Raw genomic sequence first — 14,134 nt, forward strand, 5'->3', positions numbered from 1 at the left:
AGAAAGAAAGAAAGAAAGAAAGAAAGAAAGAAAGAAAGAAAGAAAGAGAAAAGCAAAAAGAAAAGAAAAAATTCCTGAGTTTAACCTTGTTTTCTCTCTGGAGAAGACTATTAATAACTGATAACCATCACCCAATGACAATAAACATTCATAGCCCGAGAAAACAACCAAGAACCTATCCAAACACCTTAAGGAAATGGGGTATTGATCTCATGAATTTTCTCTAGCTGATTTTTGGGGTGAAGCAATCCTATTTGACCCAAAGAAAATTGGGAAAAATGGTTAAACAAGGCAGCAATAACATTTGTGGTCCAGTCTCTAAATGTTGAGAAATTCCTGGCTCAATAAAAATCCTGTTTGGAGCAGTCTGAAATGCTGGACCAATTGAGAGCTTTTTTCAAAGCTCTCTTGGGAGCAGACTTTAATGAGGAGCAGCAACTGACTCAGTTGAGGCTGGAACATGCAGGATGCTGGAACAGATGTGTCAGCATCTCAGCAAGCTGAAAGGATGAATCCTGTCAGGTTTGAGCCAGCATCACTGATGTCTGGTTCTTTTGCTCTGAAAATACATAATTTCTCACAAGCAGTATACAGTTCTAAAATTGTAAGTGTATGAAATGTACTGGATACACAGATCAACTAAGGATGGCTCTCTGCTCTTTGTCTGAGCCGAAGAAAGACATCTGTAAATCTTTAATCATGACATATGAAAAGATGACATGTACATGTCACGGGGATTCTATAACCAAAAAGAATTCTTGGCTATGCATAGACATTCATGTCTGTCATTTTCAGGGTTATTCCCATGTAGTGGGATCAGCAATATAAGTTTCCATTATTATTGAACATACAATCATTATCATGTTGAAATAAAAACAAGGTTGTATGAACCTAAATATTCCTGGGTTCTTGGGTACCTGTTGTTTTAGGCCAAGCTGTTACCTGTCTCCCAAGAGAAGGCCTCCCATTAGAGAGACAAGCTGGTTGCTTTGAGCAATAGAAAAGGTATGTTTTAAGTAAACTTTATATACACTGCTTTTTAACTTAGAGTTTAAGCAGACCTCTACCTGTTTAGAGGTCTAGGCCTGCGTTTTTAACATGTGTTGTAGCTATTTTTGTTTTATTCCTTTTTATATATGGAATGGATAGTTATGCCTTTATAGTCAAACTTTATATGTAAACTCCCTTTTACTTTTAGCATTTAATTATATCCTAGGCATCTTGTACCTGGGTTTTTACATTTGTTTTGGCTGTCTTTGGTTTGCCCCCTTTTTGATATGGGATCGACAGTTCCACCTTTTAAACATATGAATTGTAATTTTTGAGTTTTTAGGACTTAAGTAGGTTGGCGTGTAGTTTGCCATCTGTAAGCCCCCTGTGTCTTTTTGCATCAGACCTGATCAACATTTGCCCCCCCATGAAAATGTCTCATGTTCAAAAGGATAAGCCAACTGCCAGAGCAGTGTAACACCTTAATTCAGCCAGCATTTAAAAGGTTTTTTATTTATTTATTTTTACATGGGAGGCATGCACTTTGCATGTTTGTCTCCCAGCATAATTTTGAATCCTTACATTGACTATCAGGACATATCTCTTAAGCCAAAATGTACTCCGGCACCAGTTCTCCTGTGGAAGCCCCACTCTCTGGGGAGATTGGCTGGCCTTTTTAGAGCAGTGTGATGTCATCTCTCTTTACATAATCCTAAAACTGAAGTGAATCCAAACTCTAGATCAGTAAGGACATAACATCCATTATTAAGAAAAAATAACGTATATAGAAACCTTAAGGAAAAGTTTGTCATTTGGAATCTTAGACTGTCTCTGCAAGCAGTTAAACAGCAGGAGTTCCTGCCCTGACTTTACTATGTAAATTAGGTTGATCAGGAACTCAGATATCTGCCTGTCTCTGTCTCCTTTGTGCTGTGATTGAAGGCATGTGTCCTCACTGTCTTGTTCAAATATTTTATCTCAAATCCATATCATTGTAACTCAAAGCCTTTAAACAAAAATCAAACAACGAAACAAGAAAATGTTAAGCTTTGGGCTAGTTGTGCCAATTTAGGCTGTAAAAAGCAAAGCCCAGTTCATTATTTTTTGGAACTTAGTTGTTGCTAAAGTGTTGGTGGACCCTTCCCAGAAAGAGCTGGTGAGCATTTTGCAGCCAGAGAGATTTGAATTCCAGCTGCTATCAATCTAGTTTTTATCAGGAAGAGTGCCCTTTCTGTAGTCTGAAACTTGGCTTTTCCCCACTTTCTCTTTGAACTTTCTTGGAGAAGGCATGGAGAAGAGCCATCACAACTAGATGCATTGCAACCAGATCCAGGACTATGACAACCAAAACAAAGCCAAAAGTGATCCAAACACCCTCTGCCAAGGTGTTTTTATTTTAGATACAGTTTCAGGCTGAGCTCTCCCTAGAGGTCTGTTTGCCTCCCAGTATCATCTCTCCACCTTGCAAAGTCTCCGTAGCCATGGCCCTTGTTGTTCTGTAAAAGCTGAGCCAGCTGGCAGCAACAAGGAGCAAAGCTTGTGTATCCCCTGGCAGTAGATGGTAGTGGCAGTAAATTTCATTAAATCTGATTCCTTTCTGTCTGGTCTGCCCACAGTAGGCTGTCTTTTGCTCCTGGGCCAGTTTAAGAGGCTCTCTTATAGAGATAGTAATTGGCCTGGGAGTTTTTAGGTTTTAAGTTTGGGTTGTATCACTGGAGCTTATCCCCCCCCCACACCAAATTATGATAGAGTATGATTTAAAGGGTGTGGCTACTTAGATTGGTTGGGTGCCATTTGTTGTGGGTTACTATTAATATTTATTATTGATTTATCTTTTAGTTAAACAGCGATTATTCCTAAACCAGCAGTATACCCAAATCACCACACAGAGACTAGGATTTATTTAACTAACCTAGGGCACAATGCTGGGCAATAGTTACTCCATCCTAAACCTCCAAGCCCACATAGCTTCCTCTCATTCAGATTTTACCCATTATACTTGCTTTCAGTCATATCTTAGGTCCGGTTCATCTTGCCTCATGGTTCCAAGACCTCTTCTGATGATCTCTGCTCTCCCAGTCCTCCCACTTGCTTCCTTCTCCTCTCCTCCAGACCAGGATGTTCCACCCTATTCTCTCCATTGTCAGCATTGGGGCTGGTTGTTTTATTGACAATACAGAGAACAAATGGTAGCATGCTTACACAAACTTGAGACAGGTAATGCTTATTCTAAGCATCACAATGCAATGTCCAGATTTAAACCAGAGAGTGAGGTAAAGAAATCAGCATTTGAATGAACAAAGATAAATTGTATACATTCCACATTATACCAACAGTCTATGACTATTTTTCTCATTAAAAACCTAGAGACTTATGGAGTTGTTTTGCTTTTTGTTGTTTCATGGTTTTGTTTTTTGTTTGTTTGTTTTTCTATTCAAGGCAGGTTTTCCTATAGCACATGTGTCCATTGGAGCTGTGTAGTCAAGGCTGGCCTTCACCTGATCCTCCCTTCTCCTCCTCTGAGGAAACACACACTGGCTATACTAACCTAGTATATAGAGGCAGTAAATAGGCAAATTTCTGCAATGTTACAAAGATGTGGCAATTAAGCATAAATGCCTCCAAATGGGACATCATGTCAAACATCTAGTTGGCAGTACTACAGGCCATACAGGTTTTAGTTTTGTAGTTTCAATAAGACACAATGACAAAAAATAAAAATAAGTCATTAAAGAAACAGAAATCTAGTTCTGGTGCACATCTCTATAATCACAGCAAAAAAAGAGGATTATCAGCATGCTCTTCACAAATTCCAGTCAGTGTGCCTAAGCAGCAATAAAAAAAAAACTGTTAGGGTGGAGTTGAGTAGGCACAGTGGTGTCATCCTCAGCACCAAGTCTACTGTGTGGTAGGACATGCTGGTAATCCCAGCTCCTGGAGGTTATCTCAAAAAAAAACAGAGAGAGAGAGAGAGAGAGAGAGAGAGAGAGAGAGAGAGAAAGGTGTTGTGCCTAGATGGCAAGACCCCAAAAGATCCCAAAAGAGGATACTACCTCAAATCCTCAAGATGTGTCCAAGAGCTACAATAACCAGAAGAAATAGATCTAAGGGTCTATTTTCAATGTGTCAATTGACACTATAGGATCCCATTTAACCTTGTGCCAGGGAGCCGCATTTGATATATCATTTCAGCCTGTTAGGTGGGATAATGGGCAAAGGTCTCTTCTTCTGAAACTGCTTAAGTTTGACAATAGGACCGTTGGCATCAGGGGCTAGGAAGGCTGAAATGCCAGCCAGAGGCTAGGCAATGGGGCAGTACTCTAAAGCATCTGGTTAGCTGATCTACCTGAAGAGTCTGGGAGCAATCATGTCAGCTTCCAGCAAGTCCAGATTTCAGCTTGCAATCTACAGCTGATCCCCAAATAGATTCTGTTAGCCAGGTGAAAATCTGCTGAGACAAATACAGACTAGAGACAGAAGTTAAATTTTGTCTAGTAAATGGGGAAAGTGAGGAATCCCAAGACCAAGAGAAAAACTCATCTGGAGTCCATTTGAGCTATGGCAGATCCAGGTCTTCTCATTTTTTGGTTTCCTGAAATTCATATGAATTTTTAGTTTACAAAAGGAAATATATTAATATTACCATTATATTAAGATCCATACTTTAGAAAAAGCAGTTAACAGGTGTCTACAAGACAGCAGAAGTAGACTCATGGCATTAAGGCCTAGAAAAAGCTATGGCTTTTGGGTCAGATATACACATTAGACAGATGTTTTTAGTATGATGAGAAGCACCTTTAAGTCTATCTCCAGAAGACAACCAAAGCGAAATTAAAATCTCAAGCTTGTCACTAGATAATAAGCAGTCAGTGCTCCATCAGCTTATCAGAAACTATTGATCAACGTCATAACTCTGAACTTCTGAAAACTTATAACAACATAAGCATGACAATAACTTGGGGGAAAAAATCTGAAATATCTACCATTTTCAATATTCCTTAATTTAATTTCTTACATCTTACATTACAACTTACATTCATATATCTTAAAACACCTACTTAGACCCTCCAATCTTTCTTGCATTTACCAACTTTGAAACATTTTCTTAGATGCTCAATTTTAACTGAAATTTTCATATCCTCAGAACTTACACAAACTTAACATCTTTTTATCCAGTTATTTAGTGCAAGAGACAGACAATTAACATGAAGCCTGTGAGCAAGCAACCCCTTTGCCTTTCTAAATAAAAGATCTAGTACTTAGCAGTTCTAACTAGCTAATGAATTGCCTCATGAACTAACAGTGAATCTAATTGTCTGCTCTTTAGCTGCAAAGCTACCACTAGCTTAGCTTATCAGTCAATATGATCAGAGACCTGAGAAGGATAAATTATAATCTAAATAAATGTACCAATCTATGTACCAATCAAAATGACAGAGATGACTAGTCAGTCCACCACCTAGGCAGTTGTCCCTGGCTCCTGTGGTCTTATGGCATCACGAGCAGAGGCAGTCCAGCCATCAGGAACAAAAGATGAGAAATTGTTTCTGTGGAAAAAAAAAGAACATGAGAGATTGACCTCACCTCATCTTCAGCAACGTGAACCAATGACTTTGCCCACAGTTTAGGCTTGGCCCTAGTAGTGGGCCAGTTGGGGCAGTCTTACCCAGTGGTTAGCAAACCACAATCCAGAGTCGAAGTCCTCTGTCATTGTGCCTAAATCTTCTTGGAGATCTTGGGGAGCTACTGCCAGGATTTGGGGACACTCTGTCATAATAAGCTTACATATGTTAAAATGCCATATTCCACAATCTCTGACAAGTTTGAGGACAAGCATATGAGTTACTCTTTGTCTACATTTAGTTATCTACCCTAAATTACATCCTGTAAAATGTAACACCATAATCTCTAATTCTGGAATATTCCTTAGATAAGCGTTTTAGGACTATATCTATTTTAAGTAGATCTACATAGGCAAACTTTATAGTTACCCGTCCTAGGCTTAACCTTTGAAAACAACAGTGTAGGTAAAGCTCAATCTTGTAACCAACTGCAGTCATTAGCATAACTTTAAATATCTTTCTGAACTAAAATCAAGGCAAAACTTTCAACCAGAGGCAGTTCACAGAGGGGCCAGCAGATCTTGCTGATCCTGCCACATTGCATTAAGGCTGAACAGCATAAAGCTTAAAGGACAGAAATTGCACTTAGCACTAAACAGGGAACTGATCACAGTTGGCATCCCTCAACAAAGATGGTGGTAAAACCATGGTTCCACCCTCTTTATCCCTGAACCAACATGGTAGCTAGCCACGTGCTCTTACAGGCTATAGCCAGCAATTTAAAACATACCCATTAGGTGTTGCTGCCTCCTACGGTATAGCACTGTGGTTCATTTGCAGTTTCCCATAACCAAGTTCTAATATTGTAATCAAATAAGTTTTAGAACCAACTGCACAACAGAACAGTATAGAACAATTTTAAACTGTACTTTAAATATTCTGGCCATACCAAACCTATTGGCCAGTAAGAAACAGCATTAATCTGTTCATTCAGGAACTGGCAGCCAGGCACACACTTCAAGTCAGCCTGTTAATTTGAATAGACCTTCAGAAACTAGGGCTGAATCACGCATACAGTATGCCACAAAAGCACAACCCTAAATTTTATATAGATGTTTATATATAAAATCCATAAAGACATTATTATAAAATATCTGATAGACTTTAAAATGTCTCATAGCCTTAAATACATTTTTAGAAGAAATCTGTTATTGCAATAATAAAATAAAATACCCTTTTTAGGAGTGAAGTCACAAAGCATAATCATAATTTTAAAAGTCAAAACCAAATTTTACCAGTACAAACAATCCAATCTCTAAAATCAATATCAATTTGAAATGAGACTTGTCTTCTTAGTCTAAAAGGAAATAGGATGATTAATAGAATTACGCCTAAGAGGTTCTGTAATTTTTTTTTCTTTCTTTGCCCTGACCCACACCACATGGCAATTTAAAGATGATGAAGTTACATCACATGGCATGGCAAGCCACATGGTCGTTATTTTAAAACATCTGTGCTTCTAGAGATCTTACAAACATATATGCACACACACACACATATATATGTTCTAAACAAGAGTTCAAATTTAACCTTTAAACATATCCAATAACTGTTAAACCATAACGAAGACATACAGAATTTATTAGCCATACAAGATCAATCAGAAACATGTAATGGCCATACATACATTTAAACAGACAGACAAAACTTTTCTTACTACATCCAGCCGAAATTTCAAGCACTTTGTTATCTGTTAAATCTACGAGAGAGTTTGGGACTTGCTGGCAGTGTTTCCCAGGGTGCCACAAGATGCAGCCATCCCCTGGTGTGTCTCCTCACCTCTGTCCTCTCATGCTGAACCTGGAAGAGTAGTGGATACCACCATGGTATTACCATTACCATTTCCCCTCCCAGAAGGCAGGCTTGCACACGTGGAGCCCATCTATACAGCTAGAGCTCCATACCTCTGCCCTCCAGGTAGAAATGCACCCACCAGCCTAGGCAGGCTCACATAGCCCACCCTGCTCACAATGAAAGTGTGCTCAACAGCGGCTGCTAGCTGGCAGGGAGCAGTCCTGACAATTTCATCCCCTGCCCCACCCTCGCATCCTGACCACTGCTGGAGAACCCACTGCTGGAGCGCCCACTGATCCAGCCGCTCTGAAGATCCTGCTGCAGCGGGATGCAGGGAGGGAGAATGACATGTGGGTGGAAGGGTCAGGAGGAGCAGGAAGGGGTTAGAGGAAGTCTGTCCCATAGCGTCCATCACAGTCCAATACAAACAAGACCACAAACACAAGGAATAAAACAGAAAGATAAACACGAACAAAGTAGCCACTCTGCTACTGAAAATAAAAATGAAACTAAGTGCTTGGCCTCCGTTCATGGTGGGGAAGGGGAAAATGGCATGGAGAGGTGAGGAGCTGACGAAGACTTGTTTCCTCTATCAAAAATTCCTCCAGAACAGAAACACAGTCCCTCTCTGGGGCAGGTACAACATCCACCCCAAAAAGGTTTTTCATAAACATAAGGAACAAGATAGAAAGACAAGCACAAACTAAGTGACAGTGCAGCTGTTCTGCAATCTAAGCTCAGACTCACAGACCTTCAGATTTCTGCTCTGGTTTCCCTGCCACAGAAGCCCAGAGCAGAAGGTGGGTTCTATCTGAACCACCTCCTGACAGTGGGGCTCTACCTGAGTGTCCACCAAAAACAGACCAGAGAAGCTAGGAATGTATCCTTGACTTCAGTGGCTGTGACTATCCCCCATAGGCACATTTACCCTTTAGTCACTCTTTGCCACACTGAGTGCACACACTACCAGGCAGAACACTGAAACAAAGAACACTCATCGGCCAGTACTAGACCCTCTGGATTGAGGTCCTAGGGGCCTGGGAAATCTCAGTGGGACCTCCAAAAATGTTGTGCCTAGATGGTGAGACCTCAAAAGACCGCCAGGAATTGAATCCATTGCAAAACACGTGAGGGCTTATTTGGTACAAGCTTGAGCCCAGGTTGCAAGCTCCCTGTTGAAGCAGGAGGAGTGCAGCCCCGGGTTCTAGGGGAACAGAGTTTTTAAAGGGCAGAACCTCAAGAGGAGGGCTCCAAGCCTTGGCATTACATGATTGGGTAGGGTGTCTACTTTAGGTACCAAGACCAAAAACAGTCCTGGCCCAGTCATCTGGAGGGTATCTGATCATGAGTAATGCCTGGAATGTGCTGATTAGCTGTTGCTAGGGAAAAAGAACAGTTAGCACTCACTGTGGTCATCTGGGGCCATCTGGGTGGTGTTGGTATAATGTTCTTTTAAAATGTGTACACCTTACCCTTGTTCATTCAAATGCTGATTTCTCCCCCTCCCCCGGTTTCAATCTGGATATTGCATTGTGATACTCATTCTAAGCATCCTGTTCTTAACTTTTGTGTAAACAGGCCAAAATAAAGCAACTAGACACAATGTTGAGCTGGGAGGAGCCAGAGGACAGGAAAGAGGGGAGGAGCTAGAGGGCAGGAAATGAGTGGGAGAAGAAGGGGCGAGAGGAGAGCTAGAAGAACAGAGCCAGAGGAGAGATCTTGGAGGACGTGGAACATGAACCAGACCTAAGATTTCACAAAAAGCAAGTATAATGTGGGAAATCTAAGTGTTAGGAAACTATGAGGGCTTGGAGGTTTAGGAGGAAGTAACTATTGCCCAGCACTGTGTTCTAGGTTAACTAAAAACCCAGTCTCTGTGTGGTGATTTCTGTATACAGCTGTTTAGGACTAACAACAGCATTACTAAAAGATAATCATTAGTAAATATTAATTTTCAATTACAACAGAGTGGGTTGCCAGGAAACCGTATCTCTTAAGTTCAGGAAGAAATGTGGCAAGCATGATTACTCCCTGCAGTAGGCCGAACATGTCTCAATTAGCCTGGTTCTTTGTCTAAACTTTTATCCAGGACCCTAGTTGTATGGCCCCAAGATTTGAATTTTAAATCTTGGATCTCTCAGAGGAAGATAAAATATGCCCCTAAGACACAAAATTTCCAAAAGGAAGCAGAATAGATATCCATTTATGGCACAATGTCTCCATGAGATACTCAGTATCAGCTAAAGAGCATGGTAAAGACACACTAAAATAGTCTGGGCCTCTAATCTCAGTATTTTTTGGCCAGTGGAACAAGATATTCAGCCATCCTCAGTCATGCAGGGAGTTTCAGATCAGCCTGAGCTACAGAAGCAAGTGTCAGTCTCTACTCTAGCTAGAGACATGACCCTTAGAGTCAAGAAATCATAAACTTGGGAAAGGCACAGCCAAAGACCTTGTCACCAAGCCTGAATTTTATTTCCATAGTTGACATAGTGGAAATGGAAGCCTAGTTTTCAGCCTCCACATGTGGGTCCTGGATGCTAAAGACTAAATTTATATACAAAATCAGACATGGAGACAAATTCTCCACCAGGTCCTATTTTGTTAAATATACTTTTGATTTTGGATTTTGTGGTTTGTTTTCTTGTTTGTTTGTTTGTTTGTTTGTTTGTTTGTTTGTTTTTCAAGACAGGGTTTCTCTGTGTAGCCCTGGCTATCCAGGACTCACTTTATAGGCCAGGCTGGCCTCAAATTCAAAGAGATTTGCCTCTGTCTCTGCCTCCCAAGTGCTGGGATTAAAGGCAAGCACCACCACTGCCACACTTCCAGTTGATTTTAATCTTCAGTGGTCTTCTAGATATGAAGGGCTGAAAGGTGTAGCTGTAGAGAGGGTGTTGGAAAAAGATTCAGGTAAGGCCAGGTCCTTGGAGTAGAGCTTCAATACCAGTGGGGATCTGGGTTAGATGGACGACCCATGCATGCCATGCATGCTTTTTTGTAGAAGATGGGGGTGGGATGGGGGCAGTTGGATCTTGCCTGTTCTAAGGCCCTTCAGTCCTTGGATGGTGACAGAGGGCACCAGGGGAAGAAAAAAGGACCTGGAACTTTTGAACATTGGAGGAGTCCTTCCCATTGGAGCCTCCCTGTTTGCATGTTTGCTGCAATGTTGAGAATACTTACAGGCATAGGAGACAAAGAGGCAGGTAGTGAGAAAGAATGAAGCCCCTGAGTAACCCCTGCTGCATATGAAGTCTGGAGCAATGCTGGGCAGACATGATGGAGAGATGTGGGGTCGGTGGAGCTTCTCTGATGTGTTTCCTCTTTTTAGGTTCTCCAGGACAGGAATGTACTCCATTAGGACCAGATCCCAGTATGCTTCCATGTCTACAGTGCATAGGAATCTCAGCAAATATCTAGCCAATCAAGGAAACTTAAGCCCATGTATGCCACAAGATTCCTGCTTGCATAAAAATTTCTAACTGTCTTCATATGCACCCATGGAAACAAGTTTCCAAATGCCTCAAGATCCTGCAAGAAACTTATGTCTCCAAATGTCTCAGAGTCCCCTAGGATCACCAAAAATTCCAATGCAGTCAAATGTCCAAAGGCATCCAGTCCCTACAAGCAAACTAAGTTCCCAAAGGTCTCAAAATCTAAGTCCCCCAGAAATGTCAATGTAATCAAGTCTGCAATGGCACCCAGTCCCTGGAAGGTGCTTATGTCCCCAAGAGTCCCTAGGACCATTAATGAAACCAAGTCTCTGAGTGCATCCAGGTTCCTTAGTGTGCCCAGGTTCCCCAATGCTGAGAACCCACTCGGGGCACCCAAGTTATCAGATAGCTTTATGTTCTCCAGTGAGTTCTGCTTCCAGAGTTCCCCAGGATCTATGGTGCAGTCAGATAAAGATGGTGAACAATAAGTTTGTCCTGTGGCTCCAAGGATGCAGCGGAAGCAACGCACTGTGTACACCAAGGAACAAAAGCTGCAAGAACATTTTGATGAGTGCATGTACCCAAGCCTGGAGCAACACATGCTTCTGGCAGAAATGACTGGAGTGACAGAGCACAAGATCCAGGTCTGCCTCTCTCTTGTCCCTCTCTAACAATGCCACAATAGCCATTCCCTCACCAGGCCCCTGCACCTTTATCAGAATCCCCACTCTGTGATTTTTCAATGCTTGGGCAGTTGTGGGCGGTGGGCATATGTGTATCTGAGACTGGACATGCTTCACCCTGGGTACCAACAACCTGGGGGGGGGGCACTGTGTCTCCCAAAAGAGTCTCAGAGACCTAGACCTCTAGGCTCAGAGTAAAATCCCAGACTTTCTAACACAAAACGTCCATAGTCCCTTGGTGTCAGGTCATATGTATCTTACCTTCATACCTCATTTAGGGATTTAGAGCCTCTGCCCTCTGTGTTTCTGAATGATGGACTACTGCTAGACCAACTCCTGCCATGCAGAAACTTCACCTTGTGACTCATTCAGGAGCAAATACATATTCCTCTGATGCCTCCTTTGTCTTTCTAGATCTGGTTCAAGACCCACTGGGCTAAGTACAAACAAAAAAATTGCTATGATGTTCCAGAAGGACAGCCAGAGATAAATGGAAGCGCTAAACCTGGTGATGAGTCAACCCGATCTCCTGGTCCATTGTCTGTTGTTGCCTCTACCAATGGAGAGTCCACATGTCCAGGCACATTTGTGTGGCCTCCATTCCCAAAATCAACTCCAGCCAGGAAGCTTTTCTGCATGGTGATCAGGCCTGGGATGATGCTAGGTGTGGTCACCAAGAAGACCTGCTTGGTGGCCAGGCCCCTGTCACAGCTGCCAACCCTAGTCAATCAGCAGCAGTTGAAGCCCAGACTGACCCAACAGGAGTAGATGAAGCCTCAGTTGTCATGGCAGCTGGTGCATAAGACCCAGAGGATGCTCAAGATTCAGATCCATCTTCTGAGGAGCTCTGAAAACAAATTGTTGAGGAGCATGATACATGATGGACTGGTATTTCTGGAGTTATATCTAGACTCCACAAAAGTCCTCTCACCCTTTGTCCAGTCTAGGCCTTTAGCGCAAGGAAGAGGTGTAGTAGTGCACACCCTTAATCCTAAGATTTGGGGGAATGATGCAGGCAAATCAGAGTCCATGTGGGATTCAGCCCTCATTCCCCTTATTAGGGAACCCATATGAGGACAGAGTTGTCCATCAGCTACATCTGTGTAGGTGGCCTAGGTCCAGTCCATGCATGATCCTTGGTTGGTGCTTCTTTCTCCACAGGCCCACCTGAGCCATGGTTAGTTGGCTCTGTTGGTCTTCTTGTGGAGCACCTGTCCTCTCTGGATTCTTTTCTTCACACACATACACACACACACACCATTAGAATAAAAAGAACTAATAATCATTGGTCATTAGTGTCTCTCAACATTAATAGACTCAACTCTCTAATAATAATGATTTTAAATCATATATGGAGGCGGGGCAAGATGGCGGCGCCGGGAGGACTCTCATTCTGACCAGCAGCACAGCAGGATCAGCACAGTGACCAGCAATCAGAACTCGAGGCCATAAAACACAGGCGATTGTGTTTCCCAGGTGAGAGGATACCCCATGGTGGGGGGTTCAATCAGCTTTTAACTCACCCGGCTAAACTGCGGAAGAGATCCCGGTTCCGCCAGACACTTGGCCGCCAGCCCCAGCCCAGAGCCACATGCCAGTGTCTCTGGTCACGGTCCCAGACTGAACCGTGTGCACCACACTATCAGAGACTGGAATTTTCAGTCGAGAGATAACCCCACAGTGCAGGAAATGATTGGGACCGACCTTAGGTCACCCAGACATCCCCTGGAAAAGACTTGGGTTCCACGGGCGCCCCAGGAGCCAGCCGGGAGCCAGCCCAGAGCCAGAGCCGGGGACCCAGGCTCTAGCACAGAGCCCTGTCTGTGTGCCTGATTTGCTGCCTCAGATAGAACTGTGGGCCCCAGGGCACCAGAGACTGTGTTTCACTGTCCAGTGCAAATTCACAGGGAGGGAAACGGCTGGTCTGATCTCAGAGCACTCAGCCAACACCCCCACCCTGAAAAGATCTCGGGAAAATTACCCAGTTTAGGCAGATGCCCAGGCTCCCAAAGGCCAGAAAGGCAGACACAGGCAGTTTCTGCGCACCAGCTACCTGGTGGAGACTGAGTGGTGCGCCCCAGGGCAAAAAAGAGACTGGGAGTCCCTGTCTCCAGAGAATCCACAAGGAAGGAAGAAAACTGTCCTGACTTAAATCACCCAAGCCTTCCCTGGAAAAAGTCTCGAAGACTGAGGGGGCCCAGCCCCCATCACTCAGCTGTGCTCCAGACACAGGCACAAACAGTTGCTGCGCGCCAGATGTTCAACTGGGTCACAGCAGCTAATCATTAAATTTATAGCAAGAAACCCAGAAACAGGGCAGCTGTCTTCAGGACTTCCCTGGGTGAGAGGAGAACCCTCTCGACTAACAAAGACCACAGTTACCACTCAGGTCTCTATCCCTGAGGTAAGCAGCAGCAACTCCTGAAAAAAGGCCAGCAATCCAGGGACTATACCCAAAAAGCTGAGAAGACTTCCTTCAGGAAAAACCAACTTTCTGCCAAGGGGATTTTCTCCACCACAGGATCCCCAGGAACCACCAGAAAATAACCCCAAACACCTAAGATAGCACAATGGATAGAGGCCAGTGTAAAAGCTCAACCAACAAAAGACAGAG

The 14,134-nt window shown here is 43.1% G+C and overlaps 1 pseudogene; it reads left to right on the plus strand.

Annotated features, from left to right (window-relative positions):
* Positions 1-12,401, plus strand: part of LOC129682875 (uncharacterized) — a 15,321-nt pseudogene extending 2,920 nt beyond the window's left edge.
* The last annotated feature ends 1,733 nt before the right edge of the window (positions 12,402-14,134 follow it).

This window comes from Psammomys obesus, unplaced genomic scaffold (genome assembly GCF_907164565.1).
Source record: "Psammomys obesus unplaced genomic scaffold, mPsaObe1.curated_primary_1811, whole genome shotgun sequence".
NCBI classification, from domain to species: domain Eukaryota; kingdom Metazoa; phylum Chordata; class Mammalia; order Rodentia; family Muridae; genus Psammomys; species Psammomys obesus.